Raw genomic sequence first — 11,008 nt, forward strand, 5'->3', positions numbered from 1 at the left:
GCCCCACTAGTATTGATGGAACTTCATTCTCATCAAAATCCAGTTTACAACATACACAAAAACATTTTACATTACAAATGTGACGTCAAGCGAACTTCTCCAATATCCAACCTCACCTCAGCCGGGATAGTATAAAATCCGATTACAAAATTAAGCTTCCTCAATCCTCATACAATATATTTATGATCCAACACCAACTGGACCAACTTCCACATTTCTCTACATCATCCTCGTTCTAAGTTTCACGCCTGCGTTCGTTCTTTAAATATACACAGCCATAATCATCAACCTCTTCTTCTTCTTCTATCATATTCTTCTATTTATATAAATACTCGAACTATACTTTATATTAGTCATACTCTTCTTCTTCTTCATTCCTGAATCCTCATTCTTTCTCTGCATTCCTTATTCTGCTCTCTCTCTCCTCCTCCTTTCTCTCTCATTTCTTCTGTGTGTATTTCATTTTCCAGCTAATCCACCTATATTACCGTACTAATTTCAAATAAAAACAAACTCAACCCATAAACAAACAAAAACAAAATCCCCATTTTTCTCTAACTTTCTCTCTCCTCCTGTGAGACTTCCCTTCCGAACAATACTGTGCAATCATTACAAACACACTTGTTCATTCCTCTCCCTTTTCAACCCCATTCTACTAAAACACCACCACCAACAACCACCTTTACCACCACCAACAACACTCCAAATGAACACCTTCTCCTGCCTTAGACGCCGGCGAGTAAAGGATAAAGACCAAAAACTCCTCGTCATAATGGGTCCCACTGGTTCTGGAAAATCAGGCCTTTCAATTAAACTCGGAACTTATTTCCCTTCCGAAATCATCAACTCCGACAAAATCCAACTTTACAAAGGCCTCGACATTACTACCAACAAAATCCCATTAGTCGACCGACTCAACATTCCTCATCATCTACTCGGTGAAATCGACCCGAAATTACAACCCGAGTTAACCTCATTACAATATCGAGCTCAAGCATCGTCTATCATTTCCAGCATCACCTCTCGCCGAAAACTTCCGTTATTAGTCGGCGGTTCAAACTCATTAATCCACGCTCTTTTATCCGTAAACCCGGATTCGGACCCGTTTTCCGGGTCAGACCCAGACCCGGTTAGGTCGGAGTTAAGATACAAATGCTGCTTTCTTTGGATTGATGTGTCATTACCAGTGTTAAACGAGTATTTGATAAAACGAGTTGATGATATGCTTGACTCGGGGATGGTTAGCGAGTTAGCCGATTTTTACGAGTCAGAAGTTGATAAGTTGGCGCCTAACACAGGGCTAACAAAGGCAATTGGTGTACCAGAATTTGAACGGTACTTCAGGTGTGATGATCAGGTGCGGAGAGGTGTATACGATGAAGCAGTGAAGAATATCAAGGACAACACGTGTCAGCTTGCCAAAATACAGATGGAGAAAATCCAACGGTTGAGAAATTCCGGGTGGGGTCTACATAGAATCGACGGTACTGATACGTTTAGAGCGGTTTTGGATGGGAGTAAGAATTGGAGTGATATTTGGGAGAAACAGGTAGTGGATCCGAGCATTAAAATCGTGAAGAACTTCTTAGAGGAGTGAGTAGGTTTATATTTTACAGCTTTTTTTCCTCTGTTTTTTGTTTTTTTATTTTTGAAAAAAAATCATCTTAATTATTTTTCCCTGAATATTAACTACTACCATGTATATATGGTGGGTGAAACGTGAAAGGAATTTTTTTTTTTTTTTTTTTTTTTTTATAGGGATGCTAGTGTAATTTCTAAAAATTTTGACCTTGGCTATTCATAAATTCAAAAACAAGAAAAAAAGAGGAAATTTTGAAATATTATGGTTTCCTTACTTTCTCTTTAATGTACTTGGCGCGAATTGGTAGCGTTAAGTGTCGTTACGGTGGTATGTCATGATTGGAAATTGAATCTTGTCTACACACACGATAATGCATTTGTTTGTAGGTACATAGAAAAACTATAAGGAAATCTTTTACTTGGTGGACATTTTTTTGGTTTTTATTTTTTAACTTTTCAGTTTGATTTGTTAATATCCCACCACGTAGATGATGATCTAAACCTTTGCATCTTTGCCTTTACCTTCATTTGAGTTTTGGCAGCAATGTGTACATTGTGAGACGATTAACCAACAGTTTTTTTAACATCTTCTAGTGTTACATGATTATTCCATCTTTTATTTTAATACATTGGATAAGCATAACATATTAATATGATCCTAGTGTATTAGTTTTGGTTTGGAGTTTCTCTTTGATGTGCTACTCCATGTATTTATATATACCCTTTAAAATATACAACTACATACCAATACCAACTTACTACTACTCCATAATAATTTACTATCATAACCATCAATTAAAAAATAGTTTGAGAAAAGGACATATAATACTATATAAAGCCTATTGTTGGAATTTATATCTTAAACCTAGCTAGCTATAAGCCTACACCATAACTAATATTATTCAAAATGGTGAGTGTGATATTTTAAGGAATTAGCTAGGGTTGAAGATACATTTAAGCATAAAAAGTTATTGTAAGTTTACTTTCTAGGAGAATAGGAGAAACCTTGAATCCTAAAGAATGGTCCTTCTATTATATAGACTTGTTTATTTATGTTGTCATAAATAATGTGTGCAGTTTCCTTTTTGAGAAAACTTTCATAAACTTTTGCTCTTCAACCTTATTCTCTCTTGTACATTTTCTTTCCCCATGCATTCTTTGTTTCAAGACAAGTATGCTAGGTAATATGAGACATAAAACACATAAGCAACCATGAATTGAAACTCTAATGCTTATAACTGGTCTAAGGAGGTTCGAACAACTAAAATTCTTAGACTACGTATTGTGTTTTTTTCTTGTCATATACGACAAAACTTTTGGAGATCTTTTGCGTCAAAATATTACTAATGATAACAAATAAATGAGGACCAACATTATAGCATACACATTTGACGTGACAATACATACATATAGATTCATCTCTTGGTAGCGTGCATCTAAAGTTATAAGTAATTACATTAAGCCAAATACATTTTAATTGTACTCTTCTCAACACAATACTTTAGGTCTAAATCAACATTGGCATCTTAGATAGAAGAATAAATACTCCATTTTTTTTCCAGCCTGGTGATAGCAAAATGAGGAATAAACTTTTATCCCACATTATGCATCAATTTTTTTTCACACCCCTTAGAAAATGAGGAAAGTTAGCGGGTCTAGGACTATGCGATTTGTGCTATTACAAAACGAAAATTCTCCTAGTACAATTTGGTACCGCAAAATAATTTTTAGTACAAGAAGGATCATAAAAATAAGATATATATGTCATCAAATTGAAGGGCATATATGTTAGAAGGAGCACGTAGGGGGTAGGACAAAGTTTATTTAGATATTTGTAATTTTTCTATTTTCGTACAAATTGGAAAAGGACTTGTAAAGTTAAATTCAAACAAGGGTGATTTAAAAACACGGAGACACGGACCTCATATCATGATCAAATTGAAGAGAATCATTTCAATCACTGGAAAAGTTTCCAATGTGTTTCAATTTTGGATTTATTCTCTTTAACTTATTTCAGATTATGTTCAGAATAAATAAGAAAAATTTAAATAAGATTAGATAGACTTGTTAACCAATGCAATGACAGAAAATCCAAACTAAACCAAATCAGAGACCAAATCAGATCATTTAAATCGGACCGACCTTAAAATGTTCAAACCAAATTACCTTTTCAGGTGAAAAGAATAAGTTCTTTGTCTCCTATATAAATTAGTTTTGGTTCAGTTTTATTATTAGTTTAAAATAATGTATAACTTCTAAGAAAAGGAATTTTCTCCTTTAATAGTTTAGGAAGATTTTTACATTGACTTACAATTAATTTTATTTTCATTGTATTTCAAATACTATTATATTTTTAAAAAACTGAATGTTGAAATAGTTTAAAATTTTCCCAAACTGGTCCTGATCCAGGTTTTTGACTAGTTTTATCGGTCTAGCCTAGTTTGGTTTCGGTCACTATTGCATAACTTATCTAGTCTCTAAATCTTGTATTTGTAAAATTTTGGTATGCTCATAATTTCGTGGTTGGGTCGGTGACCAACCATAAATTCAATATCAGTTTGTATGTCTAAAAAAACACATACCCTTAATTTCATACTCTATTTAAGGTCTTGCTCTTTTCACCTTATTATGTTTTAAAATTTCATTTTTAAAACTTATGTTGAGAAAATCTAAAAACATATAGATAACATTTGTTTATATGTTAATAAAAAGTGTAAGTAAAAATATGTAAATATAGTGAGGTAATAAAAATTAAATTTATAAACATTTGTTATCGGTGGGGAAAAAAAATATTGGGCAAACTAAAATTAAAAAAAATGTCTCTAATAAATAGGAAGTGAGTAAGGAAAAAAAACAAAAAAACAGAAGAGTAAATATTTGTCATTTTTGAGGAAGAAATTATGAATTTGGGCTGTTTTTGGAAAAGGGATTCTTGTTATTGAGAATCTAGAGGACAAATGCTTCACATGTATTTTTGATTAATACTTCTTTCCTCTGCAAATTGAAAATTTAAAAATAATATTTTGGGCTAATTACAACATTAAGATTCTAAAGTGTAGCTATTTGTAGTAATTGAGGTGACAATGCATGAATGCTGTAGTTTCACTTGTTTAGTAGGCCTAGCTAGTCAAGGAACTCCATTTATTTTTTGGGGATACATACTATGGAAAAAAATAATTATCATGATAGTATATTCTTTAAAATTTTTAAAGTCCAAGAAATTCATATTTTGAAAACTAAAAAGAGATATAATGGAGCATAGTAAGATGCTTAAGAGATGCCTATATTACTTTAATATGTTGTTTTCAACAATTAAGCTAAGTTAGCTTTCGGTATTAATTAATTTTACTAGTACTATGCTACCAAGAGAAAGGTGCAATTTGGCATTGAGTAGTTAGTTGAAACTGATTAAAATAAACTTAATTGACCTCTTGATTCTGTTAGTTGATTAATTATATATCAATTGTTGTAATATAAGTTCATTATTATTTTCATAGTGTAAGAGTTGGGTAGAAATGTCGTTTAAATATGAATTAAAAAATTTAAGATTCAGATTTGAGTTTATTTCAGAAGTGTTTCCAATAACCCCTTTGTCGAATATATATGTAAAGGAGCTTTGTAGGGTTATAAAATAAAGTACTTTCTTTGTTCCACTAGTTCTATTTTTCTTCTTACTAATTCTATTCACATATTTTATTTTCATTATTTTCAAATGCTTAAAAACAGTAACTTTTTGGTGCAGTAGGCCACACCATGCGGCACGGGTTATCCAAGTTTTTTTTGCTAGGGGTTATCTAAGCTTTTCAGTCGGGGTTGTTAGGGGTTATTTGAGGGGTTTGGACAGGGATTACTCGAGGGATTTACTCGGTTAAGGGTTACTCAGTCAGGGGTTACTCGAGTTTCTCAATCAGTGGTTACTCGAATTTCTCGGTTAGGCCGCATACAAAAAATTGTGACTCGAGTACCCATGACCGAGAAACTCGAATAACCCCTGACCGAGAAACTCAAGTAAATCCTGCCGCACGGTACAATAGGCCGCATATAAAAATTTATAGCTAAAGAATAGTTAGATTTTAAGATCTACGCATGGAGAAAAATCTAATAAAATGCTCTATAAATGTCTTTTTCTTAAATTTATCGATTCTTATATAAGTAAAGCTTTTATCATCTCAAATTCAACATTCCAAATAAAACAAACTAAATATAAAAGGAGGGAGTAACTAAGATTCACCACAACTTTAACATAGACTGTCCAAAATACACTTTGTGATAGAGTATAATACATATTACTTAATGGTTGAGGCATATGAATATGTTTTATACTCTATCAAGCTCTCTCACATGAGGGCCCATTGGGCTTGAAGTGTGGATGCAACATAAGCCTTTCTCATAAGTCATACCCTATGCTTAATGTTTCACTTGAAATGAGGGGTGAATGAGATTTGAACGCGTAATCTTTGTATCACGTTGACTCTTGATACCACATTAAAGGACCAATTCAACCAAAAACTTATAAGCTTAAGATTTTGATTGAATTGGTCCACTAACACTTTGCCATTACTATCCATGGACATATATTTTATTCCTTTAATTTGAATGAACATTATGAAGAGACTTAACAACTTAAGCATGTGTTAGGGGGTTCAAGCTAAGTCTTGATTTTATTTTTCACTTTCGCGATGTCAAATGTATTATTTACCATTAAGTAACTCACAATTTTTTTTTCCTACATTGAGAACATCACTCTACTATGCCATTTAATTACAACTAACAATTTAAGTATAGTGATTAGACCTTATGTATGAAATGATAAGTATATATGCAACTAATAATATTAACCTACTTTGAGTGTACGATAATACTCTTAGGATTTTAATATTTTATGCATCATTTTATATATAAGAAGGTATTTAAGTCTAATACAAGATAAGTTTAAAAAAAAAAAAGGTAATGTTTATGGTTTTTAGCATCTAATTCAGCTTCTTTTCCTTGCTTTGATTTTTCACCACCTCATTGGCCTTTAACCTCAGCCAGCAACGACAACTTGAGGCTTGAGAGCGACGAAAAGAGATGAAATGTTCTTGGCAACCCAACATTCTTCACAAAATACAAACTACATCAATCAAATAAGCATAATTCTAGCTATCATCTCTTACTTGCTAATATTCTTCACATATTGCTTATGTAAAGTGGGTGGCTATTAGGTTTTCTCCTTAGGAGGGTTATTTGGTTCCATCTAGGATTTCCCTTGGGGAGGGTATTTCTAGCCTACATTGCTAGATTTTTTTTTTATTTTTTATTTTTTTTTTCTCTCTCTAAGGTTTCATCGTCTCCGAATGTATCTAGAAAGTTAAGTAATATGAGTTTTTTCACCCAAACAACTCTCATCCATGGATCTCAAGCCAAATGAGTGCTAACTCACAGATTTAGGGTTTCGTTCATCGTCTCCGAAAGTATCTAGAAAGTCTGTGGCTGTTTATAAGTTAGAGTTTAGTCTTGAAAAAAAACTATCCTTAATTCTTGTATTATGTCTCTTCTAAAAAAATGTTGGTGGGTGTTTGAATTAGGAAAATATGTCAACAACTACCTTTTAAACTAATATTTTTGTGAATAACAACCTTTTACTTTAAATTTTGCGAACAATTATCTTATATTGAGTTTTTGTTTTGGAACCACTACCATTTGACGGATTCCATCAAAATTTCCATTGGTGGGACCCACATTGAACGATTTCAAACAAAATTAACTCTAATTACATAGTTTTTTTTTTTTAGGAAGTTTAATTACATAGATTAGTCCACATTAAAACCTATTTTAAGCACCTAATGCCAAATCTAGTTAATTTAAAGCCCATATTAATGCTTTTAAGTTTTGATTTGCCTAATTTACACCCAAATTATAATAGGGTTTTCAATTTGGGGTAAATTATCAAACTTTCAATGAAGGGTTTCAATCTGGGACTAATATAATATAATTCTATGTTTCTAACATGCATTTGTGGTTTCAGTGTGCTTATTATACTCCCAATTTACATTGAATTCTCTCCAAAAAAATTCTCTAACTCTTCGATTATTATACTCCCAATTTGTAAGTAATTTTTTTTTTTTTTTTTTACAGAATTCGTCAACTACTAGTTGTATCAAAATAAAAACGGCTATTTCACAAATGCCACTGAGCACTTTAATAATTCACCAAATGCTATCAAAATTTTCAAAATTCACCAAATGTAACCGAGTTTTAAAAAAATTCACTAGGTGCCATTAATGACTAACGGCCGTTAACTCCGTTAGCCATTAGGATTTCTCGATTTTCGTGACAAAATTGTTCGGGTAAAGTTTTGGGGGTTATTTTGACCTTTATGGATTCAAATTAGGCTCGGAATTGGCAAAAAAAAAAATAACGTAAATGCCTCGTTTTGTTTGTCGAAAAGTCTCTCGAATAATTAGTGACTCATTATGTTTTAACCGTGAAAATTGATCATGTAAGGTTTTGGAAGTTATTTTTGACGCATAAGTTCAAATTAAGCTCGGAATTGGCAAAAAATAACGTTAATGCCTTGTTTCGTGTCAAGAAATATCTCGATTAGCGTGTCTTTTTTAACCATTAAATTGACTGGCTAAGGTTTTAGAGGTCATTTTGATCCTTAATTTAAGCTCATATTTTGCAAAAAGTTAACGTAAATGCCCCGTTTTGTAATTTTTTCGATAAAAAAATTACAATCTTAATACGCTAAATAGGACATTTATATTATTTTTTTGCCAATTCTGAGCTTATTTTGGACTCGTAAAAAGCTCAAATGACCGTCAAAACCTTACCTTGACAATTTAAACAGTTAAAAAATGACACGTTAATCGAGATATTTCTTGACACGGAACAGGGCATTTATGTTATTTTTTTGCCAATTCCGATTATAACTTGAACCCATAAATGGTAAAAATAACCTCCAAAACCTTACTCGATCAATTTTCATGGGTAAAAAAATGACTTGTTTATCGAGATATTTTTTGAAACACAAAACGGGGCATTAACGTTATTTTTTTGCCACTTTCGAGCTTAATTTGAACCCATGAAAGATCAAAATAACCCCCAAAACTTTACCCGAACAATTTTTGTCACGAAATCGAGAAAAAATGATATTTCTATTAATTTAAATAAATGATTAAAATGAACCAATCATATCGACATGTGTCATGCTTAAACCCTAATGACTAATGGAGTTAACGGTCGTTAGTCATTAATGACACTCGACGAATTTTTTAAAAACTCGGTGGCATTTGGTGAATTATTAAAGTGCTCAGTGGCATTTGGTGCATGAAATAGCCGAAATAAAAATTTATGTCCAAAAAAAAAAAAAAAACTCAATATAAGGTAATTATTTACGAAAGTGATAGTTTAAAAGCTAGTGTTGACAAAAAAATCCTTTGAATTATAATATTCGATTTCAATTACATTATGTACAACTAATAATAGGCTAGAAAGGAGAGTACCTTCCAACCATGAGGTTGAATCCCCACTAGTGACAATTTAGGGGAGTGGGATTCCCGTATCTTCCCCCTACTCTTCTAAATTGTCTAGCCCGCTAACCCGGATCGGGAGAACATGTGAGAGGTTCTGACCCAATAAGATCCTTCTCCTTACCAACTAAAAAAAAAAATTAAAAGAAAATAAATAAATAATAGGCTTTTGGCCTGTACAACACACAAGTTGTATATAGAAGAATAAATTAAAAATTATGTTATATAAATAAAAGGAAAATTTCTAAAATGTAATTGTTGTGTACTTGTGTTTTCAAGCCGTCAATTTATAGTATTAATGATGTTGTACTTTAGTTATTTTTTGTCCTGTTTGTAACAATGAAGTTAGTAAAGCTCCTTTGAGTAACTTGATGAAATCTTTCCACAGTTTATAATCTTTATTCTATTAATTAAGCTCATGTAAAAAAAAATAAATAAAAAAAATAAAAAGTAATTGAAGTATACATATATTTTATTTATAAATGACACTTTTGTAATATATTATGAATTTGAGTTAAATTTCTTTGATTTTATATATTCTTACCAATATGCCTATATATATTTATTTTTTTCCCTATTTGATAATTATTCAATTATAGCAAATTAAAAATTTCAAATTTTTTGGTACTCCCTCCGTCCTTTAATTACATTCTTGCTTTTCTTTTTGAGTGTTTTAAAATTATATTCCTACTTTTCCTTTTTAGTAAATGAATTTTTACCAAATATCCCCAAATTATCCCTATGTAGTTGTGATGTGGCATTACTTTAATTATTTTTCTGTTTTGAAATTAATGGTTGCATAGAAACCATAATTTTCTCACTCATAACATTCGTAATCCATGTGCTTCACTATAATTGAATATGATTTGCCCTTTTATTTTTCATAAACAAATGTGATTGATCCTTTTTCTTTTCAAAGGATTGGTGACATGTGCTTCATTTAATATCATTTTTTTTTTCTTTTCAGATATAGCAATAAATGTCTTGTAATTCCTATTGTACTTTCTAATGATGGGTTTTAAGGTTACTCCAAGTTTCTTATTTCCCGTGTAAATTTAGAAATAGAAATGTAATTAAGGGACAGAGGTAGTATTAGCAAATTCAACAAATCTTAGGTTTTATTTTAAGGGTGGATTCAATTGAGTATTAAATCAATATTTACTTATTGATTTAATATTTAATGCTCGATTTTTAATAGCATTTGTAGCCAATGGAGTATATGCCATTTATTGTGAAGTGGACTATGGAGGGAGTCTAAAACACATCTACAAGAAATTAGGAGTACTTCATTTTGTGTTGCTGACAGCAGAAATTGGAGGTACATGTTTTTTAATCCAGAACAATGAAGGTCTCTTTCAATATTGAAGACTGAGATATATAAAGACAAAGTTTCCTAATACGTAATACTTAAAAAGTCTCGAAGGAATGACTTATTGCCAATTACTGCTATAATTGGAATATATTTCCATAGAAGGAAATATATAGCGTAAGTCAGGAGTTATCGAAGGCCAATCATAGGGTTGGGTCCATTCCCTATAACTCCCTTGTTTGGACAAGTATAGATGTCCCACCATACAAAAGTGGATAATAACCTACAAAGGCACAATGTCAAACTCCATTTTTAAATAAACCAGTTCATGTGTGAGCTATATGCTTAGATTTTAGAGGAGTGAGGAGATGGAGGATGGTTTCCCCAAGTGATGGGGTCTGACTTCTCACAGCCCCATTTCTGTGATAGGGTGGGGGGCCCTCTCCAGTAGTATATATGTTTAGATTTTAAGTTAAGGATTACATAAATAACTAAATTGATAATTAGTCAATATATATTGGTCATCGATTGTTATATTTTATAAAAAAGAAAAGGGAAATCATACTGGTACGCGTATTTCAGGTTCTGACTTTTATCTTTGATA

The 11,008-nt window shown here is 31.7% G+C and overlaps 1 pseudogene; it reads left to right on the plus strand.

The window, feature by feature from the left end:
* The first annotated feature begins 417 nt into the window (after nucleotides 1–417).
* On the plus strand, nucleotides 418–1,938 carry LOC145563718 (adenylate isopentenyltransferase pseudogene; annotated as a pseudogene).
* Nucleotides 1,939–11,008: the final 9,070 nt, after the last annotated feature.

The sequence above is a fragment of the Chenopodium album genome, chromosome 10 (assembly GCF_948465745.1).
Source record: "Chenopodium album chromosome 10, dcCheAlbu1.1, whole genome shotgun sequence".
Lineage (NCBI taxonomy): Eukaryota > Viridiplantae > Streptophyta > Magnoliopsida > Caryophyllales > Amaranthaceae > Chenopodium > Chenopodium album.